This window comes from Ailuropoda melanoleuca, chromosome 16 (genome assembly GCF_002007445.2).
Source record: "Ailuropoda melanoleuca isolate Jingjing chromosome 16, ASM200744v2, whole genome shotgun sequence".
In the NCBI taxonomy this organism is placed as follows: Eukaryota; Metazoa; Chordata; class Mammalia; order Carnivora; family Ursidae; genus Ailuropoda; species Ailuropoda melanoleuca.
The window spans coordinates 47,289,015-47,300,761 of record NC_048233.1 but is presented as its reverse complement, the minus strand read 5'-3'; the positions used below and the strand labels follow the sequence as shown (position 1 = coordinate 47,300,761).

The 11,747-nt window shown below is 42.1% G+C and overlaps 1 long non-coding RNA gene across 3 annotated transcripts; it reads left to right on the top strand.

The window, feature by feature from the left end:
• The first annotated feature begins 932 nt into the window (after positions 1 to 932).
• On the top strand, positions 933 to 11,276 carry LOC117796748. Of its 3 annotated transcripts, none has more exons than XR_004621408.1 (3): positions 933 to 1,503; positions 1,594 to 1,846; positions 10,847 to 11,276. It is a non-coding gene; the product is annotated as an uncharacterized LOC117796748 (long non-coding RNA). The 3 variants fall into 3 exon arrangements; XR_004621407.1 differs by having other exon boundaries at positions 9,993 to 11,276; XR_004621406.1 differs by having other exon boundaries at positions 1,594 to 2,115; positions 9,993 to 11,276.
• The last annotated feature ends 471 nt before the right edge of the window (positions 11,277 to 11,747 follow it).

Here is an 11,747-nt window from a genome sequence, read left to right as displayed (position 1 = left end):
AGTTTAAAGGAGGCTTTAAGTGGGCTCAGTTGCGTAGCCCATCCAGATGGTCTTAGCACCACATCACTAGCTCAAGGCTGTGTCCCTAGGGCACCCTTATTGTTCTAGTACTTTTAAAGCCACACTTACATCACGTCCACTAATGTCCCCTTGACCAAATCAAGTCATGTGGCCAAACTCAGGGGAGGAGAGGAGCTACAAAGAATTTGTGCCCATTTTCTGCCACTTGCCACACCTACCACATACCAGGCACTGTTCTAGGCACTGAGGAGATCACCATGTAGAAAACAGACCCAAGTTTCTGCCTTTTCTTTCCTTTACATAATTATAGCAACATATGGTAACTGTAGATAGTCCTATTAATAACATGGTAAGTATAGAGTAAATGTGGGGAAAGGTAATATATAGTGGACTTTCTGTTTATTCTATGTTGTAATGTTACCCTTTTCTGTATTTTTTTCCCTCGACATCTTTTTTTAAAACCACTTTGTTGAGACATAATTCACATACCATACAATTTGCCCATTTAAAGTGTACAATTCACTGCTTTTTAGTCGATCCACAGAGTTGTGCAATCATCACCACAGTCTAATTATAGAACCTTTGCTTCTCCTCTAAAAACTGCTGCAAATATTAGCAGTCCCTCCCCATCGGCCCATCCTGACCTCTCCCCCAACCCCACTCCAGCCAACTCTTGATTGGAGGTGAAAGAAGGAAGAGATCTGTCAAAAATCACTGGAGAACAAAAGCAAACAGTGCTAGAATTAAAAACTAAGGGGAAAAATACACAAAGAGAAGCTTCCTCTCAGGTCTGTTCTTACTGCCTCCCCTTACCGCCAGCAGTGAACTTGGCCAGTCTGGACTTGAAGAGGACAAGTGGGTTTTCTTCAATCATCTATTCAGTGAGTGATCATTGGGCCTGGCCCGGGGGATATAGATGAAGGTATGGACCGTGCTCTGAAGCAGCTTAGACAGAGACCAGAGGTTGGGGGTTGGGGGGAGGAAAACCTGGTCAGAGAGAGGAGGGCCACCTGCTAATGACGTTGTTGGAGCTTCATATCCAAACATGCCACTAATGTGCCTCAGATGTCCTAGGTACTTGACACACAATTTCCTTTCTCTGTTTGAAGTTGAGTATCTGTCACTTGCAATCAAAATCAAACAGGTTCAAACTAATACGCGGCTCAGGTCCCTCCTGCCTTCTTTGGCAAGTGTCAGCAGAGAGTGAAAGTTTGGGGGATCTCTTCATCTCACTGTCCGCCGAGGCTGAATGTGTTTCCCGCCAAGGAGCCTCCACTGACACCAATGGTTCGTAAGCTGCTGGGTTGGTAGAGAATTTGAAGAGATAAGGGTGGAAGTTGGAACGGCAGGTGGGAAGTCAGAGAGCAAACAGAAGAGCACTTGAGCTGCAGAGTTAGGTGAACCTGAACCACTTACTTTTCTGGACCCGAAAAGTGGAAAGAGTGTTATCTTCCTCACAGACTTGAGTGAGCATCACATGAGGTAATATATGGGGCTGTGCTGATCTCAGGACTTAAAAAAAAAAATCAGTTAGTGTCCAATTTAACTTTGTCTCCCTCCCTTCTTGATTAGGATTCTCAGGAGAGAGGACTCGGGACCCAAGTTAAACAGTTTTTTTAAAGATTTATTTATTTGAGGGAGAGAGAAAGAGAGAGAGAGAGAAAGCACAAGCGGGAGGAGCAGAGGAAGAAGGAGAGAGAGAATCACAAGCAGACTTCTTGCTGAGTGTGGAGGTCAACACTGGGCTCGATCTGACGACCCTGAGATCCTGATCTGAGCTGAAACCAAGAGTCGACCGCTTTACCAACTGCGCCAGGTTCCCCAGGTTAGTTTTATCCTGTTTGCTTATTTACATCATTTATTCAACATATTATTACCACAAATGTAAACAAAGCCCAGCTCCTACCTTCCAGGAGCTCTGAATCATTAATTCAGAAGCCTGCTGCAAGAGCTGGAGTTAGGGAGAGAGGATGGGAAGGATCACCGACCCCGGGGCCAGTGGGGTTGTCTGTGGCACTACTGGGTGTGATGGCGTGCTTCTTCTCCGGAAGGCTGAGCTGCTGATGGGCAGGAGCAGGGAAGCCGATTGGCAAGGTGAGTGTGGTGGACACGCCAGGGGCTGAGGAGCTGGGAAACGTGAGGGAGTCCATAGAGTGGGCACTCTGAGCCCAACAGGGGATGCTGGGCTGTGTCATTCACAGGAGGACACTTTCTACAAAAGCTGTCCCAGGGCATCACCTGATGGGGACCTGCTGTTCTGTGTGGGGAGTGGGTGACCAAGCATCTGAGGCCCTCTGTAATGGGCCAGGAACACAGTTACCATTCTGGTTGTTTACAAAGATTGATTGTGGAGAAGGTTTGAGACTGTTCTCTGCCGTGCAACATAGACACCAACTAAGGCTGCTGTGTGAACAGCCTTCATCTTGGAGAATTGCCTTCTGGTTTTTTCCCATGAGCACCAGTTAGTGCCTAGGGGCCAAGCAGAGTGCAGAAAAGAGGGAGTAGTGCCCTTGGGACAGTCGCCAACTGGGGATACTGCAAGGTGACTTTCTGCAAAGGGTGGAAAGAGTGGGCTTCTGCTTGAAAGACATTTATTCTGACTCTGATAACTGTAAGGAGGTTCGGGAGGGGGGACTGACGGCCAGACACGGAGGAATAAGGATGTCATCCAGGCAGGAGGGCAGTGCTTCAGAACAAGTTGAGATGAGAGCTTCCCACACCCTCACGAGGGCTTTGTGGGGACACATGGCCCCAGTCACTCATGGCACCTCACGCACAAGCCAGACGATCTCACAGAGCGTGGACAGTTTGCTGTGACTTCTGGACTACCTGTGAGTGGAGTGGAGGGGCTGTCTTTAGGAATCGGCCATAGGCAGAGCTCTCCGTTCCCCACCTTGGAGACACTTGAAGGATTCCAGTTGCTTGGGGCATCACTTTCTTGCTTCCTTTGATTGCTTTTTGAGGAGTGTTTAGAGTTAGACTGAGCTGGATTCAGACTGGGCTCACATTGACTAGCCTTGTAGCTTGCCAGAGTTTCACGGGCTCTCTGAGATTTATTTTCCTCCGCCAGAAAGTGAGGATAACAAAACCCTCTTGGAACTGTTAGGATTGTTGACCACGGACCACAGCAGGCTCATGATGAGTGCTGATTCCCTCCCTCTTTTCTGGGCTTCCTGGGTACCTACCCCTTTAAGGCAGAAAGAGCGCTACTCCCCACACCCCAGGCTCAGAGAGAACAGTGTTAATCAACACAGTAAACAGAAGGAGGGGATTGATTTGTTCCCCTTCTCACACAAAGCTGAGCACGCGACAGGTTATGGTTTTGAATATTAATGCATTTGAAGTGAGAAGAACCACTTATAACAGAAACTGTCTTGCTTGCAAAGATTTATTCCCCATGTAGTTTTCCATGGCTCATAAAAGGTGATGGATGAACGTAATTTTTAGTTTAATTTCTTGCCGTGCAGTTCAGTAATTTTTGAGATAAACTCAAATTACTACGGTTCTGGAACTGTTCAAAGCAATGAGGAGCCATGCACATCTGGTTGTACATGGGACATGGCATGTTTAATTTTTCAAGCCAGTGAAGGAAGAGGTGATTAAGAATCCCAGCACACATGTAAACCGTGTTATCTTTAAAGTTCGCTTCTGCTGTCTCCAAAGGCAAACCAAACCTCCCTTTAAGAAAACTTCTCTTGGCACCTTGGGGGAAGGCGACAGGGACATGGATAGACAGGACAGGCATACAGCTTTTTTTTTTTCCTTAGATGTTTTCTATCTTTTATCACAATATATATATGAATGTTTACAAAATGGAAAGTAGCACTTAAGATGAATCTGTTTGGATTTTAAAATTCATTTTGTTTTTTTCCTATAAGTTTTGAATGTTCATCAGGCAAGATGAGCATAGATCCTTTAAAAACTTAGCAGCGTGGTGTAGTAGGCAGAAGTCTCAGTTTCAGAGCTCATCTGAGCCAAGCATGCAAGAGGACAAGTGACCACGACACAAACAGGTGCAGTGACAGCCCCCAATTGTTAGAGGCTGCAGCGGGCCAAAGGGCAAATCTTTACAGACCAGTCTTCTCTGCAAGTAGTAAATAAATAAACAGGTAAATAAACAATGAAATAAAGGAAAGAGTGTAGTTAAGTAGTGACCAAAGGCAATTAATGTCATGACGAAGGTTAATAATTTTTTAGTAAGGATTTATGTCTACATTAAAAAAAAAATCTTGTTCTATGTTATAACTTGCCTTAAATATGTTCCTATTCATTAAACATTGTTAGGTTAAATAAAATATGCTACTCTCCCAAGGAAGATCTTTTCCTCCTCATAAAATTCCTGGGAACAAAGGAGAAAAAGGTAAATGTTCAAACAAGTGTGTGTTTTGCCCTCTATCACTGACAATAGCCTAAAAAGAATTTTTCTATATCAGCAATTGAATGGTGGGGACACTGTCCACACCCAGAATTACATGTTCAGACTGGATGGCGAGATGATATTTGCAGCACGCCAGGCACAGCCAAAGTGTTGAAAATAGAAGGGCAAACAAACAAACAAAAAACACTCAGTACTGTGATGATTCTGGTTCTATGGCTGCAACAGTCCTCAGAGGTCAGAAAATCATGCCTGCAGCTAAAATTAAAAAGATAGAAAGTAGTGATTTAATAAAAACTATTATGACAGCTTAAAAGATCTGTGGATCCCAAGTACTGTCATCACTGGGCATGTTGGAAGCTCTCTAAAACTTCTATGGATAGGAAAAAAGCCACACCCTATAAACTTGCCACAGGATAGTATAAACAAGATGATAGGACCTAAAATAAAATAAAATGAGCTACAGTCTTACCCATCTCCATTTATTTATTTATCACTTGCATCCCACTGCTTTAGGAAAAGAATTCAAAGTGGCTTTGAATGAAAGATTCAAAGGCATTGTCATCCTAAAATAAAATAGCAAAACCCAAAAAGTCGTGTAACAAACGAAACGATATTTGACCCCTCCTGGGTACTTTCGTCTCTCAGATTTGCCCTCACCCTGAGCAGCCAAATCACCTAAAAACAGGTCTTCAACACCGCAGGGTCTCTGCTGGGGAGCCCCTGCAGCTGACCAATCGTCTAGGCTTCCCACCGTCAGTCTTGTCCCTGCTCCCTTCTCGTCCACCTCACCTCAGGCCCTTCTGTTGGGCACCATTCTTTTGGTTTGACCTTCAGCTTCTCTCTCAGATGATCCCTCTGGTTTATTATGCAGGAAGAAATTGATCCAAGATCAAGGAGAGGGATTTAATACAAATTGCTACTGACATGGTATACCAATTTAAGCATTTATTGACCTAACAAACTGTGTTCAGCCATGCCAGTGCACACGCATTTAGACCTCGGGCTTAATGCATGCTTGGGAAGCCCCGCTTCACTCAGTGGTACCACTGATGTTAGCTTTCTAAGGAGCTCTCTCCTCAACAATGTCCAGTTTTTGCCCATATTTTGCCATCACCCACTTTGGGTTTTTTGGTGTCGTGCTGGTCTGCCCCTCTCCTCAGAGAATAAACTTAGCCTTCCTATAGGCTCTAGACCAGAGGTTTCAAATTGTTTTGACCCAGAATCCACAGTAAGAAATACACTGTTGATCACAACTGGGGACACACACACACACACACACACACACACAAACACACTGAAGCAAAGTTTCATTAAAAAAAAAAACAAAACCTTACCTTTAAGACATGGAATGCATGCTGATTTTTCTATTCCATTTTATCTTATTTTTTAAAAAACCTGAGCCAAGATGCTCTAAATCAATTTCACAATCCCCTAAAGGCATGTGACTTGCGGTTTCAAAAACTCTCATCTTGAGTAGGAGACAGTTCTGGTCTTATCTGCTGGGAACCAGGGTCTTACCAACATTGTTTTCTACTTTTGGACTGTGTACAGCTGAGTGATTCTCAGGATATTGCTGGATTTTACTAGTCATGGGACCACTGGTTTAAGGGACATCGTCAGTAAAATAGGTACACATGGATGCCCATGTGTGCACACGTGCACACACACACACACACACACACACACACACACCCTTCCTCTATTCTGTTGCTTTCACAGAATTTCTGATAGGCCTTTTCCAGTTATGGACTATGCCAAGTTGTCTCTGCCCCAATCATAACAGAGCCCTCACTGCATTCACCACCCTGAGTTGTCTAGGTCCCCCAGATCTCCCAACACGACCCCATACCTGATGCTTCTCCACTCCACAAACTAGCCCCTGAGAGCAGAAAGCAGTGCCAAACCATCAAGGTAAAGGACACTCTTCCAACCCTCTGGACGTAAAGACAAGAAGAGAGCAGGAGCGAAGGTTTTGTAGGGATGTTGACATAATTCTCATTAACTAGTAAAAGGAAATTTATTTCATCTGGAAAATGAACAGAGGAATTTATTGTGTGATATTCTTATATCTTCAGCAAGCTTTGAGATGCATAAAAGCTGCCTGGAATCTTAATCAATATCTAAAGAGTTCTACAGTGTATGTCTTGGTTTTTGTCATTATTTATGCAGTTAATGTTTCTAGGTTTATTTTAAAAGTGTTCTAGAATTATTCCTAGATTTCCCCAAAGAGCATTTATTTAACTAACTGGCAGAACTGGGTTCTGATAGCCCTTAAACAACCTTGAGAGGAATTCCACACTTGCTACTTACACTTCCTTACCACACAACCACTCTTTAACCCGCTGAGTTACAATTTAATTACTCTTTACCCCCTTGAGATCAGACTTCAGTATTTCTCAAATGAACCTTTTTTCTAGGTATCAGTCAGGATAGGCTAAGTTATACTGTAGCGACAAACAACCCTAAAACCTTAGTGGCTTAAAACAATCCAGTTTCTATCTCACCTAAGCCACATGGGTCCATCCCACATTGGTTGGGAGGTAAGGGGGCTCTGCCATATGTTGTCTTCACTCAGGGACTCTGGTTTATAGAGTCTCCATATCCAAAATAGCGCCAGTCACTGCGACGGGAAAGAGAGACTATTAGGGAAATTGAGGCTCGACCCTTACAGTCTTCTACCTCACAGCGTCACATGTCACTTCTGCCCTCCTTTTACTCACTAGAACAAGTCACATGGCTATGGCTAACAGCAAAAGAATGGAAGAAGTACCATCTTACCTTGTGCTCAGCAAAGATACGTATGAAGGTTCATGAACAGCCTTTCTCTCCATCAACAAGGACGCTTCTCCTCTGTGTCTCAGCAGAATTTAACTCTCTTGGCCACTTGTCTTTCTTTAAATTCTCTTCTCCTTTGGCCCTGATCACTTCTCTGACTCCTCCTATTACCCTTCTTTTCTCCCTCAAAATGCATGTGTCCCCCTCTTCTGAACCAAGATTTCATCCAGAATAGACCAGGAAGAAGACCTAGAAGAAGCCAAATTCAAACTTTTATCTTTAGTCCTACAAAGAATGATCATCTCAGAAAACTAGGGCAAAAGTAAACATGCATGAATTGACAAAAAAACACATTTTTCTCCAAGTTCTTTCTTTCTAAATAGACAAAAGAACCAACTGTCTAGAAATTCCACTTTGGAAAATCTACCTAACAGAAACAAAAGCCCCAATATATAAGGATACATCTACCAAGAGATTTATTGTATCATGGTTTATAGAAGCAAAAACCTGGGAAGAACCTAAATGCCCAGGAAGAGGAATGTTCCCGACTCAATTGCAGTGTATTCGTAGCATGCACTGTCATGCGGCTCTTCGAAAGATTGAAATCAATCTGTCTCTAATTGTCCATGGTGTATTGTTAAGTACGAAAAGCAATTTGCAGAGTTACATTTATAGTACCATTCCATTTCTATGAAAACAAACACCAACACCAACCAAAAAAGTCCTAAATATATGTTTCTGTTTGAGCATAAAGGAAATTGTGGAAAAACACACAACAGCTTGTTAATGTCGATCATCTCAGGAGGATTAGAAGGGAGGGCAGTGGGAAGAGATTTTTAACCTTTTAAAAATTTATCTTAGGATGGTCTCATATATTACAAGCACTAATACTGTAATTTTTTATTTAACATATGAAAAGGTAATACAAAAGCAAAAACTAAGAGGCGTTTTCATTAAGAAAAAACAAAACAAAACAAAAAGAAATTCCGTAATTTCAACACTGCCACCCTGCCACCTGGCCCTCCACCTGTCCAGACTTATTTCATAGCTGCAATCCCAGTGCACTTCTCAGCTTTTCATTTAACTTCACATCTTAAATGCTTTTTCTCATCACCCCTCAGTCGCTACAAAGATCATTCCCTTTATCTCACCACCTTCTAAGGGACCAATAAACTATAATTTATCAAACCACTATTTCAAAGCAGATAGCATGATGACCGTCATAATATCAGATCTGTCATCCTCGTTTATGCTTTTAAACATTATTTTTCCTTGAGATCCCTTTTCTATTATGAATTTTTGATGTATGAGCAATATTAGTTTTTTTTTTTACTCTAGGATGATTTAGAAGGTAAACACTCAGTTTTTGCATTACTCATCATTAACTTCAGACCTTCCATAAATATTCCATGTACTATCACCATCAATTTATATGTATCTATTCCAGCATAACTTTAGAATTTCTTTTATGGCAGATAAGGAATTACATCCTTTTTGAATTTTTTTAATTCCTTCATGCTTTCTTATTGAGCATTAGCTTAATCTGAGAGCTAATATACCTCCTTTTGTGTCTTCCAAACCCTGCTTTCATTCCAAGCAAATTAAAATAATTATCTTCACTCCATCTCCTTCTACCTGTTTGTAAAAAGAGGAAATAAGAATATATATTTATGTTTCCTTGTTGGTGCATAAGAAATTTCTTCTGGTGTTATGTGGATTACCTAGATATTTTAATAGTCACTTCTTGCAGTAAGGTGGGGGTGGGAATCGGGTGGATGGGACACAGGATTCGGGGGGACATAGATATTTTACAACATTGATCTACCATCTCTCAGCTATGCATTTATCTCTTCAAGAGGTACTACCTGTAGAAAAAAATCCCAATGGGCCCAAATTAGGATAATTTCATATTCCTCTATTACAACACATAGTCGCGTCAAAAGACAATGAATTCTATTTTCAGGATTTCTAAAGAAAAAAGAGTGATATCAGATGGCTATGTCCATTCAACCTATTATTTTCTCATGGAAGATATTCTAAGACTTGAAGATGTTTAGGAACATATAACTCGGATAGTTATTCTGTTGAAATCATCAGAGGGCCTTAATGAGAATAATGAGTGTTAAAAGGAGAGATTTGGGCTATAGAAATACATAAATAATGAGCAGCAAAACCGATTATTGCATATGAACTATAACTATTATCTCAACCACCTATTTTGAAGACAAGTAGAAATAATGTAAGTGGAAAAGGGTAGCTTCTAAGAGAACCAAGAGTAAGTAATAGAGGGGTGGAAGGGTGTGACTGAATACTATTGGTGTTAATCTCCTGTTTATATAAAGTCCATCAGGCGATGGTGGGGGGGTAGGAAGCATTCTTGACATCTCTTTGGGCACTTTGTTTTCAGGTACTACTTATGTTTCGATTGTATCCATCTTATCTTTCACCATTATAATCTTTTATAGTATCCATTTAATTTTTTTTTACAGTTTTCTATGATTCTAATCATTGTAGAGCAAATTTTTTTTTAAGATTTTTAAAATTTATTTGAGAGAGAGAGAGTAAGAGAGACAGAGAACACAAGCAGGGAGGGGCAGAGGCAGAAGGAGAAGCAGACTCCTCACTGAGCCCGGAGCCTGATGCGGGGCTCAATCCCAGGACTCCAGGATCATGACCTGAGCTGATGGCAGACACTTAACTGACTGAGCCACCCAGGTGTCCATGTAGAGCAGAATTTTAAGCTGTTCTGTTTGTATTCATAACTGCCAATTCCTTGATATTAACCTGCAGATTTTGCTTTGTTTTAATTTCCATGCAGGTCATGGAATACAGAGAGAGGCAGGAAAATGGTCTCAGAAAAGAAAATCATCTCTGTCATCACTGAAGGATTCACAATATAGAAAAAGAGACAGCCATAGAAATAAATAACTGTAGCAATACAAAAAGCAGCACTAGAAAGAGATGTGTCAAATTATGTGGGAACAAAAAAGGGGCAATTAGAAAGGTAACATTTGACCTTGGCCAAAGATGACCTTATCCCCATAAGTACTTGGATGGGAAGCATTGTAAGCAGAGGGAACAGTAGCTGCAAAGATATGGTTGCTTAACTAGTGAGCGCCTGATAGGAACTGGACAAGAATAATATGTATGAGCAACAAGACTGTGGATTTTCCCACAACTCAACTTGAAATGATCTCCAGTTGGCTGTTCAGTCCCTCCAGAAATATGTCATTTTGTAAGTAAATCAATTCCAAGTGTGATTTATATTCTAAAAAGACTCTGAAAATCCTTAGTTCTCTGAGGGTGGCTTCAGGATGTTCCCAGAACACACCAATATACATCAACGTTCAGTGTGAGAAGAGGCAGAGGATGGGTTTTTAACTGTCAGAATTGTGGTGCACCTGTCAAAGTACACGGAATCAGCTACATAAATATCACAGGCCTACCTACTCAGTGACAGCATAAACTTCACACTTTTTATCAAGTTAAGAAATAAAAATAAAGGAGGACACTCTGTGTGTCTTCTCACGCAAAGTCCAGCTACTTCCACATCCCGATTTTCTATACTTCCTTTCCCCAGGCAATTTTTTTTCATGCCAATTGTATGTCTTCTTTTACTAAACAATTTCTCTCCTCTGGTTCTGCACTTAGGGCTAGTGTTTTGCTTTTCAGAAACACTAAGGATATGAAAGAACAAAGAATATATTTTGAGCTGCAGTTGCATCGAAAGGCCAGTATTCTGGCCAGAGCTTCTGTGAGAGAGAACCGCAAGAACTTTGGTTGGGTGATTGGCAATGCTGAGCGAAGCTCGCTGGGGCCAGGACAGGCTGATGGGCAGAGAGACAAGATCTTCTGAAACGTAAATGTGTCCGGCCTCCTCCTCTGCCTCACGACCAGGAAACCAGAGCACTGAAGGCGACTCTTGCATGAATAATGCATGACAGCCTGGGATGGTTGTGGCTCTTAAGACTGATATTTGTCAGGGGCGCCTGGGTGGCACCACGGTTGGGCGTCTGCCTTCGGCTCAGGGCGTGATCCCGGCGTTGTGGGATCGAGCCCCACATCAGGCTCCTGTGCTGTGAGCCTGCTTCTTCCTCTCCCACTCCCCCTGCTTGTGTTCCCTCTCTCACTGGCTGTCTCTATCTCTGTCAAGTAAATAAATAAAATCTTTAAAAATATATATATATATCTGAAAAAAAAAAGACTGATATTTGTCAGAATAACAATGGGATCAGGTTGTTTCGGACATTTCAATTAAATTCAACAAATGTTTATTAAATACTTTGAGCACAGCTGCCAGTCACTGCGCCAGCTTCGTAGCATTAGTGCGGGAGCTACTGAGAAAAAGGGTTTTAGGCTTTGTCCACAAGAGTGCAAATCTAAACAGGGAGAGGGAGCAAGAGCACAGACAATCCTAATAACGTGCAGAAAATGCAAATGCCACAGAGAGGTCACAATTGCACAGGTGGGGGTTGAGTGGAAACAAGGTCACAGGTGGTTGAGGGGTGCCAGAAGGAGATGGCAACTGAAACGGTTTGGAGGAGTGGGACAGCAACAGTTTTGAGCACCAACG